The 20,806-nt window shown below is 40.0% G+C and overlaps 1 protein-coding gene across 2 annotated transcripts in view; it reads right to left on the bottom strand.

Annotated features, from left to right (window-relative positions):
• LOC122806395 (receptor-type tyrosine-protein phosphatase U-like) overlaps positions 1-20,806 on the bottom strand; it is a 1,549,454-nt gene that overhangs the window by 195,560 nt on the left and 1,333,088 nt on the right. The window lies entirely within an intron of this gene.

The following is a 20,806-nucleotide window of genomic DNA, read 5'->3' as shown; positions in this document are numbered from 1 at the left end:
AGCTCACCTAACTATCCCCCACACATCCAAACCTTCATCCCCTTTACCTCATCACCCAATTAAAACCTTAAAATCTAATCCAAGGTACAAGCACTATCTAAGACTTATTCATAAGTTTCTAAAGCTCATAGTCAGATTTCAATATGACCTTATTACAGATGGGGACATCCATCCCAATCCTGGCCTGTCTCCACCTGGTGACAATAGTACCTACACCACCAACCCCATCAATAAACTACCCCTTAACAGTTCTGCAAATGCTCTTCTGACATTTCACTTGAACATTCGAAGTATAAAGAATAAAATCCCCAACCTGCATGCCCTCTTAGCAGTTCATTCCCCAGACATAATGTGTCTTACAGAAACCTGGCTTAAACTTACTACTGCCGACAATGAGGTATTACCCCCCTCCCCCCGGGCTGCAACATACACTGATTAGACCGAACAGCTATGAAGGGAGGTGGGATAGCAGTTCTTTACAAAAATACATTGTGTTAATGGCGATCCAATTCAACCACCCCCATTTAATAATGCAGAAATCCTCATTACCAAAATGGAAATTAACAGTAATAAGAGTATAAATATTGTCTGTGTCTACATTCCACCAAGCAATAAAATAAGCACTCTGGAAGATATCCTTCAATGGTTATCCACTACCTACCCCCAAAAAAGCATTGTTCTTGGAGACTTTAACACTGACTGGTGCACCTGCTCAGCTGAATCCCCTGTCACCCATATAAATCTGTTTGAGTTCACACAAATAATAACCTCTCCCACTAGGATTATAAACCCACTAATAGAGAAAGTATCTTAGATTGGGTACTTATCAATAGCCACCCAAGCTTGTATACAGCTAGGACTCTTCCAGATACATTTCTAAACATCCTTGACTCCCATGCTCCTGCACATACTATAAGGACTAAATCTAATACTGGTCAATGGCTCACAAAGGAAACTAAGATAAAAATCAAACTTAGAAATATAGCCTGGACCAAATGGCGAACAACTAAAGCCCCCATCGACCAAGTGAGATATCGTCAACTTAGAAATGATACAAAAACACTAATTTTGCTAGACAAAAAAATACTATCAGAACCTCCAATTTAAACACCAAAACAAACCCCAACAGTTTTGGGCAGGTATTAACCAACTTCTTCATGCAGGTAAATTTACTACTCCAGCCCCATCAAACTCTTCTTCTACTTCTTCTTCTTCTTCTTTTAGCTGCTCCCGTTAGGGGTCACCACAGCAGATCAACTGTTTCCATTTTCTCCTGTCCTCTGCATCTTGTTCTGTCACATCAACCACCTGCATATCCTCTCTCACCACATCCATAAGCCTTATCTTAGGCCTTCCTCTTTTCCTGTTACCTGGCAGCTTCATCCTTAGCATCGTTTTCCCAATATACTCTGCATCCCTTCTCAGCACATGTCCAAACCAACGTAATCTTGCCTCTCTGGCTTTGTATCCAAACCTTCCAACCTGGGCTGACCCTCTAATATACTTATTCCTAATCCTGTCCAACCTCATCACACCCAGTGCAAATCTTAACATCTTCAACTCTGCCACGTCAACCTCTGACTCCTGCCTTTTTGTCAATGCCACTGTCTCCAACCCGTATAACCTAGCTGGTCTCACTACCCTCTTGTAGACCTTCCCTTTCACTCTTACTGGTACTCGTCTGTCACAAATTACTCCTGACACTCTTCTCCACCCACTCCATCCTGCCTGTACTCTCTTCTTCGCCTCTCTTCCACACTCACCATTACTCTGAACTGTTGATCCCAAGTACTTAAACTCATTCACCTTCGCCACCTCTACTCCCTGCATCCTCACCATTCTTCTATCCTTCCTCTCATTCACGCACATATATTCTGTCTTAGTCCTGCTGACCTTCATTCCTCTTCTCTCTAGAGCATATCTCCACCTCTCCAGGCTCTCCTCCACCTGTTCCCTACTCTCACTACAGATCACAATGTCATCTGCAAACATCATAGTCCACGGGGACTCTTGTCTGATCTCGTCTGTCAACTTGTCCATCACCATTGCAAATAAGAAAGGGCTCAGAGCTGATCCTTGATGTAATCCCACCTCCACCTTAAATGCATCTGCAACTCCCACAGCAGACCTCACTGCTGTCACACTATCCTCGTACATATATTGTACCACTCTTACATACTTCTCTGACACTCCCAACTTCCTCATACAATACCACAACTCCTCTCTAGACACCCTGTCATATGCTTTCTCTAAATCCACAGACACAATGCAACTCATTCTGACCTTCTCTGTACTTCTCCATCAACTTTCTCAGAGCAAACATCGCACCTGTAGTGCTCTTTCCTGGCATGAAACCATACTACTGATCACTAATCATCACCTCCCTTCTTAACCTAGCTTCCACTACTCTTTCCCATAACTTCATGCTGTGACTGATCAATTTAATCCCTCTGTAGTTACTACAGCTCTGCACATCACCCTTATTCTTAAAAATCGGTACCAAAACACATTTTCTCCATTCCTCAGGCATCCTCTCACTTTCCAAGATTTCATTAAACAATCTAGTTAAAAACTGCACTGCCATTTCACCTAAACACCTCCATGCTTCCACAGGTATGTCATCTGGACCATCAGCCTTTCCGTTCTTCATCCTCTTCATAGCTATCCTTACTTCCTCCTTGCTGATCCATTGCACTTCATGATTCACTATCTGCACATCATCCAACCTTCTCTCCCTCTCATTCTCTTCATTCATCAACCCCTCAAAGTACTCTTTCCATCTGCTCAACACACTCTCCTCGCTTGTGAGTATGTTTCCCTCATTATCCTTTATCACCCTTACCTGCTGCATATCTTTACTAGCTCGGTCCCTCTGTCTAGCCAATCGGTACAGGTCCCTTTCTCCCTCCTTAATGTCCAACCTTTTATACAACTCTACATACACCTTATCCTTAGCCTTTGCCACCTCTCTCTTTGCCATGCACCTCATCTCCTTATACTCTTGTCTACTTTCTTCATCTCTTTGACAATCACACTTCTTCTTCGCCAACCTCTTTCTCTGTATACTCTCCTGTACTTCTTCATTCCACCACCAGGTCTCCTTGTCCTCCTTCATCTTTCCAGATGTCACATCAAGCACCCTTCTAGCCATCTCTCTTACTAGCTCTGCTGTAGTTACCCAGCTATTCGGTAACTCTTCACTGCCACCCAGTGCCTGTCTTAACTCTTCCCTGAACATCACCTCACAATTACCCTTTTTCAATTTCCACCATTTGATCCTTGGTGCTGCCCTCATACTCATCCTTCTCTTCTTGATCACCAATGTCATCCTACAAACCACCATCCTATGCTGCCTAACTACACTTTCCCTGCCACCACTTTAGTCTCCAATCTCCTTCAGATTGGCCCTTCTACATAAGATATAATCCACCTGTGTGCATCTTCCTCCACTCTTGTATGTCACCCTATGCTCCTCCCTCTTCTTAAAATACGTATTCATCACAGCCATGTCCATCCCTTTCACAAAATCCACTGCCGTCTGACCTTCTGCATTCCTTTGCTTAATACCATACCTATCCATCACTTCCTCATCCCCTCTGTTCCCTTCACCAACATGCCCATTGAAATCTGCTCCAATCACCAGTCTCTCACCCTTGGGTACAGTCATCACCACTTCATCCAACTCACTCCAAAATTTTTCTTTCTCATCCATCGCACACCCAACTTCTGGAGCATATGCACTAACAACATTCATCATTACACCATCAATTTCCAGCTTCATAAACATCACTCTATCCGACACTCTTTTCACCTCCAAAACACTCTTAGCATACTCTTCCTTCAGGATAATGCCTACGCCATTTCTCCTCCCATCCACACCATGATAAAACACTTTGACACCGTCTCCAATACACCTAGCCTTGCTCCCCTTCCATCTCGTCTCTTGCACACACAATATACCAACCGTCCTTCGGTTCATCATATCAGCTAGCTCCCTCCCTATACCAGTCATAATGCCAACATTCAAAGTTCCGACCCACACTATCACAGTCCTAGCCCTTACCTGCTTTCGACCATGCCTTCTGTCTCTTCTCCTCCTTCGGCCAACAGTAGCCCAATTTCCGCCACTACCCTGTTGGCCAACTGTACTGGTGGCGGTCGTTGTTAACCTGGGCCTCGACCGATCCGGTATGAATTTCTGTACAGTTTTATGTGTGATGTGGCACAGTTTTACGCCGGATGCCCTTCCTGATGCAACCCTCCCCATTTATCCTGGCTTGGAACCAGCACAAAGAAATGCACTGGCTTGTGCATCTCCAGTGGCTGAGTTATCAAACTACACCCATAAATCCCCAGAAGCTGTTGCCACTGCCTTTAATAACTTTGTCACTGAAACTATTCAGTCCTTAGCTAACCAACTTACTCCCACCCACTTTAACTCTACCACTAACATACCCACTTTGCATCCCCCCTTTAACTTCCAACCTGTCCCTACCAGTTTTATCTGCTCCCTTATCAAAAAACTAAAACCAACCACCTTTTCTGTTGACCTCCTTCCTGCAGAGTACCTACAAAAAGCTGCCGACGCCATAGCATTCCCCATCTCTATCCTAATCAATAGAACACTAACTGATGGAACTATCTTCTCAATCTTGAAACTATCCCATGTTATTCCACTCCACAAAGGTGGAAGTTCAACATAACTGTCCAACTACAGACCCTCTGCCATTCTCTCACCACTAGCCAAAGTAATGGAAAAGTGCGTTAATAAGTAGCTTATGGACTATCTCATTCAGAACGATCTGCTTGCCAACTCTCAGCATGGCTTTAGGCCACATCACAGCACCACCTCCACCCTCCTTTCTTTTACAAATACCATATTCCAAGATAGGAACAACAACAGCCTATCTTCAGCCCTATTTCTAGATCTGTTGAAGGCCTTTGATGTGATCAACTCTAAATTACTCATCCATTTCCTAACATCCATCTCACTAGATAACCATGCTATTCAGTGGTTCCTATCCTTTCTGAATGGCAGACAACAGGCTGTATTATGGCAGGGCAAACTGTCCACCCTGCTACCTCTCACCCTTGGTGTTCCTAGGGGCTCTATTCTAGGTCCTCTACTCTTTTCTATCTTCATCAACAATCTTCATACTGTCATCCCTGATGCAACCTGCATTCAATATGCAGACGATTCTACCCTGATCTGTACAGCCTCCTCCCCTTTAGACATGCAAACCTTAACACAATACACATTTAACACAGCTGAAAATTGGCTCTCTAATCACCATCTGTTGTTAAATCCCAACAAAACTAAACTGCTCCTTTTTACTCCCACCAGTAGATCCACCCCATTTTCCTTCTCCATAACATCCAACAGTACCTCTATCTCTCCAGATGACCATACTAAGCTTTTAGGAGTAATAGTGGACAATAATTTCAAATTTGATCTGCATATTAATAAAACTATGTTGTTGTTTGTCTTTCGGCTTTTCCCGGTAAGGGGTCACCACAGCAGAACTCCGGTCCGCTAATGATTGGCAGTAGATTTTTATGAAATGCTGAGGTGCCAGCTCGACACCCAACCTTCAACGAAGGCACGCCCATTTACGCATGCATGTCTTTCGAATGCTACCCAACCGTGGGGAGGACATGCAGACTCCACACAGAAGGCACTCCCAAGCCAAGCCATGAATCGGACGGGAGAACCTCTTGCTGTGAGGTAACAACGCTACCACCGTACCACCGCAGCAGACTATAAAAAATCATTAACAAGAAACTTGACTCATTATATAGAAGCAAACCTTTTCTAACTCCATTAGCTAGGACAGCAATCACCCACTCACACCTACTCTCTACCCTTCTATATGCCTGCCCCATACTCTCCAGTTTGAGCAAAACTGAATTTAGTAAGCTCTCTCATTGTTACAACCATATTGTCAGATTTGCCATAGGCTCAACATATAGGACACATCACTGTCAAAACCTCAGTCTCCCTGGGTGGTTAGACCTGCCTAGCCTACTTCTGTTCAATCAGCTTACAGAAGTACACAAAATTCTGTACCACCCTGAAAATACTCCGGCACTCAAAAATATAAAGCTATACAGTAATTCAAGGCAACTACAATCATCCAATAAACTGTTGGTCCAAACCCACAAAGCCATTAACTCAGCCGGTGACTTCCTGTTTGCCAATGTCGTTGGTAAAACTTGGAATTCACTTCCATCTAACCTTACCCTCGAACCTTGTTTAAGTCTCTTCAAAAATGCCTCAAACAATATTTTAAAGAACACTGGCTTTGTCCCTGTACTAACCCTGATTAATCACTACTTATTCTATGCCTTATTTAAATTAATATTGTATGCATCTCTTGCTCATAATAGCTTGCTGCAGTCTGTTGTTTTTGTATACTATTACACACTGTGTACATTGTGAGTACCTACAAGAAGGCTTTGTAAATCTGTTTGACTCATATCTATGTTCTATCTGTGTTATCTGGAGCTTTTCTCCCAGGCCTCTGCTGAAAATGGACATATATCCAGTTGGACTATCCCAGTCAACAAATGTAAAAGAAATAAATAAATAACTATACAGTGGATATAAAAAGTGTACACACCCCTGTTAAAATGTCAGGTTTTTGTGATATAAAAAAATGAGACCACAATAACTAATTTCAAAACTTTTCCTACCTTTAATGTGACCTATAACCCATACAATTCAATTGAAAAACAAAAAAATCTGTTAGGGAAAAAATTATAAAAAATAAAAAACATACAATACGTTGGTTGCATAACTGTGCACACCGTTAAACTAATACTGTGTTATGTGCACACCCTTAAACTAATACTTTATTGAAGCACCTTTTGATTTAATTGCAGCATTCAGTCTTTTTGGGTAGACACCCGCCATCAATTACAGAGACTCTGATTATTCCCAAATAAAGTTCAGCTGTCCTAGTAGGATTTTTCTAACATTTACTCAGTTGCCTACTACAGCAAAAGCCATGGTTCACAGAGAGCTTGTAAAGCATCAAAGGGATCTCATTGTTGAAAAGTATCAGTCAGGAGAAGGGTACAAAAAATTCCCCATTATTGGATATACCATGGTACACAGTGAAGACAGTCATCAAAAAGTGGAGAAAATATGGGACAAAAGTGATGTTGAAAAGAACTGAGCATCTCTCCAAAATTGATGAAAAGACAAGACAAAAATTGGTCAGGGAGGCTGCCAAGAGACCTAAAGCAACACTGAAGGAGCTGCAGGAATTTCTGGCAAGTACTGGTTGTGTACTACATGTGACAGCAATCTCCCGTATTCTCCATATGTGTGGACTGTGGGGTAGGGTTGCAAGACGGAAGCCTTTTCTTACACAGAAAAACATCCAGGCCCAGCTAAAATGTGCAAAACAATACATCAAGTCTCCCAAAAGCATGTGGGAAAATGTGTTATGGTCTGATGAGACCAAGGCTGAACTTTTTGGCCACAATTCCAAAAGGTAAGTTTGGCGCAAAAACAACATTTAACATCCCCAAAAAAACACCATCCCCACAGTGAAGCATGGTGGTGGCAGTATTGTGCTTTGGGGTTGCTTTTCTTCAGCTTGAACTGGGGCTTTAGTCAAGCTGGAGGGAATTATGCACAGTTCCAAATGCCAGTCACTTTTGGCCCAAAACCTTTAGGCATCTGCTAGAAGGCTGAAGATAAAGAGGAATTTTACCTTTCAGCACGACAATGACCACAATCATACATCCAAATCAGCAAAATAATGGCTTCACCAGGAGAAAATTAAAGTTTTGGAATGGCCCACCCAGACCTAAATTAAATTGAAAATCTGTGGGGTGACCTGAAGAGGGCTGTGCACAAGAGATGCCCTCGCAATCTGATAGATTTGGAGCACTTTTGTAAGGAAGACTGGGCAAGTATTGTCAAGTCAAAATGTGCCATGTTGATAGACTCCTACCCAAGAAGAGTGAATGTAATTAAATCAAAAGATGCTTCAACAAAGTGTTAGTTTAAGGGTGTGCACACACAACAAAGTATTAGTTTTTTTCTTACTATGTAATCTGAACTTGATTATTTCATATTTTTGATATTTCATATTGTTCCATATTTGTACCATGCTTATTTTTTTTCATCAATGTTTTATTCAATTACTTGTAACTTTACTCAATTGTACAAAGTGTATACTGTTTTTATTTTTATCTTAATTTTTGTACACATTGCTTGGGAGCTTTTCTACCTGGGTTTCCACTGAAAACAGGCTTCTTGCCCAGTAGGACATTACCCGGTTAACAAATATAAAATAAATAAAATAAATACTTTTATATATACAAGGACACAAAGACTAAAGTACAAACAGTGGAGTTTCACACGTGTTCCTAGTGGGAGTGGGTGAGCATCAGAGATCAGCTCTGAGTCCACTGCTGTGGATACTAGTGATGTACATACATTAACAAACAGGTCAGGGGGAAACATCAACAAAGGTTCTGTATGTAGATGATGTGGCATTACAGGCAGACTGAGCAAGAATTTCAGCAAAGGATAGGGGAGTAGAATTCAAGACTGAAGGCACATGGGATGAAACTGAGTGCATATAAGATAGTTGTAATGGCAGAAAATGGGGGAAATCAGAAGAAGTTGAGAACTGAGACAGAAGGGAAAATAGTGGAACAGCTTCAAGTATCTGGGATGGGTGGTTGAGGAGAACGGAGTCTGAATGAGGAGGTCAAATCTAGAATCAAGAGGGGCTGCAGCCAACTGGCACAGTGTGTCAGGTATAGTATATGATAGAAGAATGCCAATGAAGTTGAAAAGTAAGGTGTACAAAACAGTGGTGCAATCAGTACTACTGCAAGGTCCAGAAACCTGAGCAGTGAAAGCAGAGCAGCTGAGGAAGCTAGAGGTGATGGCGATGAAGTGCATGAGATGGGTTGTAGGATGAAGACATAAGGACATAAGAGCATAAGCCAAAGTAGCTCCAATTTCAGAAAAGGTCAAAGAGGACAGATTACACTGGTTAGGCACATGTGCAGAAAAGCAGAAGATAGTTTGATGAAGAAGCTTTGGGACAGACAGGAAGAAGGCAAGAGAAAATGAAGGTGTCCAGCAAAGAGGTGGCTGGATTGTGTGAGAGAAGACCTGCAACAGTCAAGAATGAGTGTTAAAAAAGGCAGGAGTGTGGTATTCAATAGAGATGCCAATAGCTGGCACAACACCCCGACCCCGTGTAGAAAATGGGAAAAAAAGGGGTTGATGATGATGTTGTGCAATATGACCATGTAGGAAGCAGTGATGTAACTCACATCTGTACCCTATATGACATTTATGTGAACTGACAGGCTGCCATGCAGATGCATCAGTTATGATCCCATGTGCATTTCACCCTACCTAGAAGTTCAAGAAAGGGTAGGCTTTCTCATGCACAAATCTTTGGGAATTAGGGGAAGGGGAGTCTTTGTAAGGTATACAATCTATGATGCCCTGTGCCTCAGGGTGGTGACATTATTAAATGCATACATGGCGGGCAGCTGTTTCCTGTGCTGGGATAGGAAACCTGATGTGTTCATTCACATTTAGAAGCATTATGTCAAGTAACTTAAGTATTCTGGAGGCAGAGACATGAGAAATATCGAATATGTTCTTGGAGCTAGTATAGCTTAGGCAAGATATACCTTTGTCTCTACAGGTATGGGAAGGTACTGCATTCCTATAAATTCTGCTTGTACATGACAAAATCAACCAGGGCTCATATGATATCCCTTTTTATTCAGAAATGATCAATTATCTCCTGATCTGTAAAGTCGTGGTATTGTACCCTTTCTTTTAGTGCCAGATTCCCATTTTGAGAATACCAACACAAAGTAAAACAAGAAAAAATCGAAATCCGTTGTGTCTTAACTTCACACCAGCACTTTATTACACACAGACTGAATGATTTTGTAGATTCATATACAGACTTTTGACTAACAGATAAAAATCAGCTCACAAAATAATTTTAAAAATAAAAGCATGCCATCATATAAAGCATATCCAATAATGTTCCTTCTTTAAAATCAGTTCTTATACTTGGTCTTAAATACCAAGACACATCCAGTTATGTCCCTTCTTTAAAATCAGTTCCTGTACTTAGTCTTAAGTCTCTGTTTATTTGCACATATTTAAGATTAATATCAACATAGACAGGAATCCAACCGGACAACATTAATATCAACATATGGGAAGTATTTTGTGCATACTGTCAGGAAGGCTGGCACTATTTTTTTATTTTTATTTTAACTTTACATTTGTTTACTTGGATGGTTCATTGAACACAACTGACCATTTGAAGGTACTGCCTGAGTGAAATAATTCCGAAAGAAGAAAAAAGAGAGAGAGCAGACAAGCAGCAAGCTCTTCTTATCAAAGCAGGACAGAAAGTAATAATATATAACAACTGTACAGCAGCAGTTAATGCAACAATTAGGCAATAATGCATATTTACAAGTCACATGTTTACTTTTCTGGTTTGAATCATAGTGGAAATGCTGTAGGGTAATGGGAGTCAGGACAGAAGATGGTGGGAATTTAGGAGGTATTAGTAGTTGAGAGAAAGTAAGGCTTGAGGTTGAGAGGCCCTTATGTGATGTGGCTTAATAACTAATGTATGTCACTTTCCCCTTTTATAGTTTAGCATACATTGGTATGCAATTTCCCTGGTATACGACTATGAATCATGATTGTTCTTTACCTTATATACATTTGCATATCATTATGGCCTCACTTCCCTGTGACGTTGCATTTGTAAGTCATTGCATAATCATTTCATGTATTTTCTGAAGATCATTTCTTCTTCCTTCACTGTAGCATAAAATGAGTCATTACTACTCTGCTAATTATGATGCAAAGGCACTATGTATTTATATAGCCTGTCTACAAGTATAAGCCACTGTTATTTTAAATCATTATTGAAACTGATAAACTAGGTACGTTTTCCTTTACTGAGTATCAGGATAGGGTGGGCAGTTTCTTCTTGTAAAATACAAGTGTTTTAATCAAATCTGAGCAATGTGTTTTGAAAACAGTAGCTGAATGTTAAACTCATATAGTGGTATACTCCAAGCCATTGGTGAGTTGTTCCCAATGTTTTTTTTTTTTTTTCGTGTGTGTCTCACTGCTATTTTTCTGCTGTGCTAAACTTTCTCTAGAGTTTCCCACCATAACTAGGGTCGCTAGTACCTGTAGCAAAGTCCAGATACAGTTTGCTGCATCTGGGTCTGTTTGTAGTGATTGTTTGTTCTGAGCACATTTTAAAGGCCATCTTGGATTGGAAGGGGCCTTTCTGCACTCCAGTAAGAGGATTGTGCTGATTGGAACCTGTCTGATGAAGGGTTGCTGGTCTAAGGCTTGGAGTAAGCATCCTCATTGGTCCTTTTGAACCTTTTTAAATTTTTTTCAAGTTTTTAACTTTTGGTATTTAAGCCCTGTGTTGGAGCTTGTTTTATCAAGTGGGACTGAGGCGGGCTACCAGTCACAACTCTGAGCTGAGATACCAGACAACTAGAGGCTTCTGAGCTTCCAAAAAGCAAAAGTTGCCTATTTTTTTTTTGCTTGATTGTACTATTTACTGCACTTTTTATTGTCTGCCGTCTGCTTTAATACTGTATGTAAACGCTGTGTACTAAACTGCACTGTTGTACTGCAATGGTCTGCCTTACTGTGCCTGTTAAATCATATTTTATTGCTGTTTGCAAAGCTCTTTTTGCTATTTTTACTATTTGTTAAGTATTTGCTGGTACCTTTCACTGTTGCAGAGCAATATGTTCTGCTTGTTCTGGTTTTCCCGCCAAGCGGTGTTAAAATAACTGATTTATTTGCTGTTTAAAACATTCTTTAGAGACTCCTTTTTCTGCTGTTTAAAATATTTTTTAGTACCTCACTGCTATTTTCCTGCTGTGTTAAACATTCTCTAGAGTTTCCCACCATAATTAGGGTAGCTAGTAGCTGTAGCATAGTTCAGCTACAGGTTTTCTGCATCTGGGTCTGTTTGTAGTGGCTGTTTGTTCTGAGCACATTTTCCAGGCCATCTTTGATTGGAAGGGGCCCTTCTGCACTCTAGTGAGAGAAGTGTGCTGTCTGGTGAAGGGTGGCTGGTCTAGGGCTAGGAGTAAGCATCCTCATTGGTCCTTTTCAACCTTTGTAAAGTTTTTTTCGAGTTTTTAGCTTCTGGTATTCAAGCCCTACATTTGAGTAGGTTTTTGCTTGTTTGCATGTTGTGCAGCACCGCACACTGCCATGCAATTGTGTGGCATTACTGGACAAATAAATTCTATAATTTTTCCTTTAGATACAGCTGTAGCACATATTGTAGTCCTCACCCTTAGTACTTTTCTGGTCTAAGAAGTACTGCTAGTGAGCCGTGACCTATTAAACCACCAGCAAAAAGCCCCCCAGCAGAAATATCCATCTAGTGAGCACCTCCATGATCAGTCCTGGAAAGCCCCCCCCCCTTTGTGATAACAGTCCTTCAACCTAGCATAGTTCCACTACACATACACATAGTATGCATCAAATTCAAAAATCAACATACACTGAGGTTCTCTCAAAAAACTTACCAAATCACCAGGGACCTCCAAAACACAAGACTGCTACAACTAACACTGTTCACACAACACCCATGACACATAGTAACACCAGCGTCTCACCTACCAAGCCCATAAGGTGTAACACTCAAAAAACTAATTTTGGTGTCATTGGAGACTCCATACTGAGACACACATACTCACCATGTTGGACAAGAAGAATGTCACAGTCAGCTACCTGTTCAGTGCCCAGATTCATCAGATCACACATGCACTCAGGTCTGTCAGCAACAAGTACCATTATGACCCTGTCATAGTTTATGTTGGAGAGAAGAACCTCAGGTGTACCTCACTGGACTATATGAAGAAAGACATGATTGAACTCTCTGAGTATGTGTCTCAGGGAAGTATGTCCTTAGCCTAGAGCAGCATACTACCGTCACCTAAAATGATGCCACAGTATAAACAAAAAATGACTGACTTCAATAACTGTCTTAGATTTTGGTGTCATTCAAAGGGGATCCAGTTTCTGTTAGCCTGGGAAGTCATGGTTGACAAACCTTGCTGCCTTACTAAAGACGGTTTGCATCTGGCACTATTAGGCTTTTGGTTGCTGGTAAAGGCTCTTGCCTCCCCCATATTGCCTTTTTTTAGGCAAGGTCTCAAAAACAAACTTACTGATGTGAAATTTGCAAATCATAACAAAATAAGGGTCATGCTGCTAAACACTAGGACCTTAAATCTAAAACTGCACAGCCAGGAAGCACTTCTATCACTGGAAGATGGAGATGTCTGTGCAGTCACAGAAACCTGGTTCAAGGCCTCAGGGAGTACCCTAGACTTGCAAGGCTACAATCCCTTCCACACCTTCAGACTGCAAAACAAACATGTAAGAACCAAAAGGAGGAGTGTTTCTATCTATATTAGAGATCAAATAATGATGAAATGCCAAAAAACTTTACCAAAACAAAATGTGCTATAGAAAAGAAGACTAAGACAGGCCAACAATGTATAACTAGCACTTTCTTTCCTTTATTTGAACCTGAAACTGCTTCAGATAACACACACAACTACAATTCTGTGTTTAAATAATAAAACCAACCAATCAACATCTTGGGAAAATTGATTAATCAATTAACATTAACTTGACAGTAAACTGTTGCGTTATTTACGACTATACAAACATAATTCTTCTAAGAAAAATATTGACTACTAGTAGTACTGTAGTAGTCAATATTTTTAAACAATGTATTTCTCGCTGGATTTCCAGTTGTTTTATAAATGTTGTATGTGTCTTACACAGGGCATTAATTAGTGGTATTATTATTTATTGTTGATACTACTAGGTCTTAGAAGAATTGTAGTTGTGTGTTGTAAGTGCTAATTATACATCCTTGGCCTGTCTTAAGTCTTTTTTTCTACTATATTAGAGATAGATTCACATCCCATCTAGTTAGATTGGATAACTCCATGGAGTTACTCCAAGTTCAGGTTACTGTAGGTAAGACTCCCATTCAAGTCCTAGCCAGTTATAGTTCCCCCTTCATGGGTCATGACACTCATGACCCTACTTAAGCAAACCAGATTCAATCCAAATATTCCTAAATTATGGTTATGGTGAATTTCAATTATCCCATCATCAACTGGGAATCCTACTCTAGCCCTAACTCACTAGTGCAAACGTTCCTTGACTTTGTTAACTCAAATACTATGGAGCAAATTGTTCATACCCTGACAAGAGGAACAAACATACTAGATCTAGTCCTCAGTAACATGACAAACAGATGCATGCACTGCCACAACTGTTGGAACCTCATTAGTTAAACCTGACCACAAATCAGTCACGTTCGAGCTAGCACTAACACCAGAACTCACAAAGGGCGAAGTCAGACTAAGAAACTTCACCAAGGCAAAATATGCCCTCCTAGGGGAGGATATAAATGCATTCCAAACCCCACCCCCAGCTGTAAGTGGTAACTACACCGAAGCTTACACTAAAGCCCTGTACAAAATAAAATTTTGCAGAGCTTTTCTCCCCGAGCATCTGCTGAAAAAGGACATGTGACCAGTTAGACTTTCCTGGAAAATAAATGTAAAATAAAATAAATATGTTACTTCAAAATATGTTAAGGCATGGAATATTTATTTTACTTTCAGATTTTTTTAAATGATCTACAGTTACATAGCTAAAAGGCAAGATGTCACTGGTCACGAATTATTTACAGTTTCATTTTAATGTTGCATCGTAACTAACTCAGTACTGTTCTTCACATGAGGATTTAGCCTAAAACTTAATTCTCTTGAAACCTATTTAACTAATTATGAACGCACACACATAGCTGATCATGGCATGAGGCTGTCTCAACATGAAAAACTGCAGATTGGTGGCTAGCACTTACTCCAAAGAGAATGGAATGTCTACAGTAGGTCACATTGGGTGAAATATATTCCTTTCTAAAAACACAATATTTGAAAATGAACAAAAAGTGTAAGGCCTTCATGATCCATGGCAAGGACAAACTGGAACTGAAAAAACAAAAGGCAGTGAAAGATTTTTATGCAGTAAATAATAACTAGATGATGCTACAGGGAGAAAGTAACTCTGGGATGTGGTAAACTACTTTGAATGGTGGAATTTTTCCTTTAAAAACATATTTTATATCAGGATTTCTCTTTTCAATTTCCTTTTCCACAACCATGGTACCTAGGGTTGCCACCTGTCCCACTTTGTGAGGGACAGTCCCTCTTTGGGCAGTTGTGTCCTGCAAAAAAATTGGAAAAAATGACAAATGTCCTGAGATTTTTAGGACAAAAATGTTCCTATATTTTCTTTAATAGTTGCATAAAGCAGTTATTTTGTATCTGAAGCACCTAAATGTTATAAGAAACAGAATAAGCAAATATAATGCTACAAGAATAAGCTTTTATTTAGGCAAAAAAGTGAAGTTCTATCTTTTGTACTGGCTGTAGGTATGTTTTGCCCTGCAAAATCTGACGTTTCTACAAAAAATGTCCCACGTTGGGCAACTGAAAAGGTGGCAACCCCAATTGTACCTTCAAATGTTGATACACTCATTGTTTTGCACTGATATTCATCATTTCATCAGCAACACATGGTCCCTGTAACTCCGCCCCCTACAGGGTATTTCTCATGTATTTTTGTTCCCTAGATCCTGACAGCTAGGTCCTCCTGCTTCTTCTTTTCTTCATGTTTTTGCAGATTGTTCTGTCATTTGGAGTCTTACAGTGTCATTTATTTCTTTCACATACCCATGCAGACAAATTACCTCCATAAAAATGTATCATTTAATGATGTCCTTGTTAACAACACTGCAATGTTTTTTTTTCTTGTTGACACTTCTCCATCGTATCAGGCTGCCCCTTAAACTTTCAATCTGTAAAGACCTTTAGTTTGTTGATGCCACTTTCCTGTTAAGCTGTTCTGATCTGCAGATACCAAGCAATGTTTTTGCTATTTCTTTTAGTTTAAATTTTCTTGCACCGATATTATTTGTCAGCACATGTGTGGTAGCATTTCAACGTTGGCATTTTTGACATTGTAAAATGTTGATCTATGAGTGTGTTGGTAAAAGTGAGTAAGCCTATATTGATGTATAGATATAGGATCATAGGAAGTTAATAGGCTATTGGCCCTGAGGCCCTTATAAGCCTAGCCAAGAGTTTAGCCCATGTTTACACAAGCCAGCACCCAAAGCCCCTGTCCAGCAGGGACACAGGTGGAATCGCAGTGATGTATTTTCTGTTTCCCATCCAGTTATCTAGGTTCCGCTTAAAAAGGGATAATGAGGTACTCTGCTTGATATGTAGAGGTAGTCTATTCCACAGATGGGGGAGTCACTGGGACACAAATCTGTCCCACAAACAAGTCCTATTAATGTCACAGACCAGGTTGAGGTCACGCATGCAGGTTACTCGAGTGGAGCTTGACTTGCGGATATGCAGCAGTCCCATCAAGGTGGGGACTGAGATTGCTTTGTATGCCAGACAGAGGTCACCTGTGAGGAGTCTGTATGAAAGTGAGTACAGGGACAGGGTTTTCAGCCCATCTGTGTAAGGTAGATGTTTGTGGCCCTGGATTCTCCTGGTGAGGACCCTCTGTGGTCTCTCCAGCTGCTGCATGTGCTTTGCAAGGTACATGCCAAAGGAGGCATTTTATTCAATAATTGTCCTTATAAGGGAAGAATACAGGGGTGTGATGACCTCCTTGTCCCTGGATGAGATACCCATACTTATGAGGTGGACCATGTAGAAAGTTTTCCGTGCAAAAAAAGCAACATGGTGGTCAAAATCAGGTTGCTCTCAACCTGGGTGCCCAAATCCCTCACGAATGATTGCATGCTTAGGACATTGTTATTAATGTGATAATATGTGAGAATATCACTCTCCGCTACAGGGATGATCCATTTTTTGGCATTCAGTCTGAGTCCACATTTCTGGCACCAGTCATTTGTTTGGGTGAGACCCTCTTGGAGGACATCCACATCACTTTGTGAATTGATGACAGTGGCAAACATTCAATTATCTGCAAACTTAGTCAGCCATAGCCCACTGGTTCTGGCCTGCACCTCAGAGAAATATTTCCCAAATAACAGAGGCCTCAAGACCGATCCCTGGGGTACGCTGCTCCTTACGGGTCTACTGCTTGAGATGGCTTCCCCTATTTTGATTAGGTGGGCTCTATCATTGAGCCAGTTTGCTACCCATCTGGTAACATATGGATTGATGTCTACTTGAGACAGTTTATCTATTATGTCCGAATGGGGAATAGTGTTGAAGGTTTTGGCCAGGTCAAGGTAGATGGTGTGCACCGTCTTCCCCTCATCCATGGCTTTGGTGACTGTTTCAAAGAAGTCAACCAGATTTAACAGACATGGCTGCCTTTGACAAAGCCAAACTGTGTGGGGTTGAGTATTTGGAGGTTGTCAATGTCACTGTTAATGAGGTATATGATAGTCCATTCCATGGCCTTGCAAATCAGGCTAGTTAGGCTGGATGGGTCTATAATTTCCCAGATCTGTGGATGCTCCACCTTTGTGTAATGGGATGAGAGTTGCTGTCCTCCACTTGGCTGGGACAAAGCCGGTAGTCAGGCTTTTGGTTGAGTAGGCTGACTAATGGCACTGCAATTTCATGCCTGCGTTCATGTAGGATGCAGCCTGGGATGTTATCGGGTCCCATAGAGGCTGTATTTTTTGCCTTTGAGAGGGCAGTGAGGACCTGTTGCCTAGAGATAAAGGGACGGGGGCCAGGTACTGGGGATGTCCTGATTTACTGATGGGGGGACAGAGGGGTGTAGTTTTCACTGAATCTGTCAGCCAGTAGGTTGGCTATATCTACAGCATTTGTGTATGTGGTGTCCTTTACCACCAGTACTGAACAGATCTGGGTGCTTCCTTTGAGACTGCAGACATATGTGAAGAAGACCTCATGATTGTCTCTAGTAGATGTGGCCATTTTGGACTTGAAGTTTGCTTTGGAGGATGTCACTAGTGCTCTTATTTGCTTGTTCAGGCTAAGGAGAGATTGCTTCCAATTGGGCACCTGCTCCTTCTTGGTCCTAGACAGTAATTTCTTCCTTTTGTTATGTAGTTTATATAGATATTTGTGTGTATATATAAAACGTATGTATTATGGCTTATTTTTAAGCATTTATTCATTTAAATTGTTTTTTAATGCCTGTTTTTCTTAATTTATTTTCTAAGACAGTCATTTCAGGATTTTGTAATCTTATTTTAGCACAGCTTTTTATTTATTTATTTTGCTAATATATATATATATATATATATATATATATATATATATATATATATATATATATATAGCCATAAGCAAATGTTGTCTGGGTTTCAGGAAGCCACATTCTCAAGGATGGTGTACAATTTAAAAAAAATAATAATCTTGACTGTGCTCCTATCCTCCAATGATCTAATGAACTTCTTTGATTCTCAGCTTTTCACAAGAACAGCAAAAATAGTTTCTCCTTGATGCATACATTTCTGAGTCTAACATCATACTTTGCTTCTCAAGAAAACTTTGAGGCCTCATTGTCACACACCAGGTTTTGCCAGGCCATGTTTAGTACTGTTTAACAAACATCTGGCTAGGTTACTTGGCTCCATGCAGGAAGTGATCTTAGTCTTAAGACAGCACTGTCAGTACATGTTGTTTAATCATAATGGGGAGTTTGAATGATGTAGGGTTCCTAGGGCTTTGGAGAGTCATCTCAGAAGCAAAAATTGTACTGAATTTATTCAATAGTATATTTGCAATGACTACAAATATGGCAACAAGCATTTACTATAAAATGTCATTTGTGATGTGAAGAGGCAGCCATTACAAATTTCTTTAGGGATCATATATGACTTCTGCACTTGTGTGTTGTGCAGAAGCTTGCCATGTATAGACACAGCAATGCCTGAATCCCGATAGGTTTATGCACTTTTTATCACTGAAGTAGATTATACCCTATCAGCATTGTCTCTCTGTAACCTGTCATTCCTAATGTATTAGCTTGCTATATGACTGTGAATGCTGATATGGTAATGAAAAGTAGATAGATTGTGCAAAGACTGCAGGATAGAATGGATGTTGTTACACACTGACTTTGTTCAGCATGCAGAAAGAATGGTGTGGACCCTGAGTGGAAGAAAGCTATGCTTAGGCTCAGTGTGCTGCATCATGAATATACACTGCTACAGCAATATGCGACAGTTATAAGCAGGCATCCATACAGCGCCAGCCAATTGCCAGAAAGCACATCCTCGGTGTTGAAGTGGCAATGCAACTACTGCATATCTATTTATATCAGTAAGTGTGTGGTCCCCAGCAGGTGGTGGCACTATCAATTCTACACATAGTCTTAGCATAATAAATCTGGACAAAGCCAAAATAATGGGGGATGAAAGTCCCAAAATATGGTCAGATATTAAATATTGCTCTTATAAATGTAGAAGGTTGTTAGAATAGGTTTCCTTTAGCATTAATTTTTCATGAAGGCTGTGTTGCCTGAAATTCAAATGTCTGTCATTATGTAGTGACTTCAGTATTCAATAATTTGCTAGAAAACCAAAAATTATGCAGGAGCAGACTAAAAATATGAAGCAAAAATCTGGACAGCCTATGAAAATCTGGACAGGTAAGAGTTATGCATATAATAACATCAAGAGAGTTATACATGTGTTTATGTAATACCTCCCCTATACAGGTTATAATATGTTGCAGATTGCTCAAGGTAGTAGCACACATAGGCAAATCATTTTATTTTGGGAGCCTTACTATGGAAACTAAATACTAAAATGGTTATGTACTAGTTCAACTTTCTGTACTTGGTTTATTGGCTACTGTAGTGTACATATTGATAGTTGTTGCTTTACGTTTGCACCTGGGTCATGAGTGAAAAGGGTCAGTAGACAATTTCAGTTCCCTGGTTATCAAATTGCAAATAAATAAATAAATAAATATACAGATACATAAATAAATAAATGCATGCATGCATATATGCATTTATACCTGAGATTTGCTACTCCATCAGTTGATATTTTTCCTCATGTACACTGCTGATAACTGACATTCTTCACTCATGGTTGCATTATGCCTTTTATGATTCTGTACTGTTCATAAATCAAATGCAATTGAATGACATCACCAGGAAAGTATTGCTAATCCTCATTACTATTCTCTCATATTTCACATCATTTTATTTTGCAGTTTTGGTGTACCTTGGCTTTTCTTTGCCTTACTGACATTTACAACTCAAAGCTATGCTTTGTAACTTGTCTGCAGGTTTATAGCAAACTAGGCTTCATTATTCTTTATTGCATTGAACTCCATAGTGCATTTCTGTACACCAGTCCAGGGCCACATTTTGGAAATTAAGTCTTTGCAGCTGTATTATAAAAATAAAATGGGATTACAGAAGTACAAATTATAGAATAAACTGAATCAAATATACATATGACAGTATTCAGACAAAGTTGTTTAAAAATGGAGAATAGATGCATTCACTACATTTGGCAAAATTTAAATGATGCATAAAAAAGAACTTGTGTAGTGTTTTGCTTCTCCTGGGACAAAAACAGTTGATATAAATTAGATAACTACACAAATGCATATTTAACTTATCACAGTACTCCATTTTTATAAAAGGCAATTCCAGTGATATTATGCCAAAATCCTTAACATTTTTATCTTCTGTTACATCAGTTTATTTAATTATATGTTTTCT

This window comes from Protopterus annectens, chromosome 1.part1, assembly GCF_019279795.1.
Source record: "Protopterus annectens isolate FY-2018-M chromosome 1.part1, PAN1.0, whole genome shotgun sequence".
Lineage (NCBI taxonomy): Eukaryota > Metazoa > Chordata > Ceratodontiformes > Protopteridae > Protopterus > Protopterus annectens.
The sequence above is the reverse complement of the archived record's forward strand: the minus strand, read 5'-3'. Positions and strand labels throughout refer to the sequence as shown.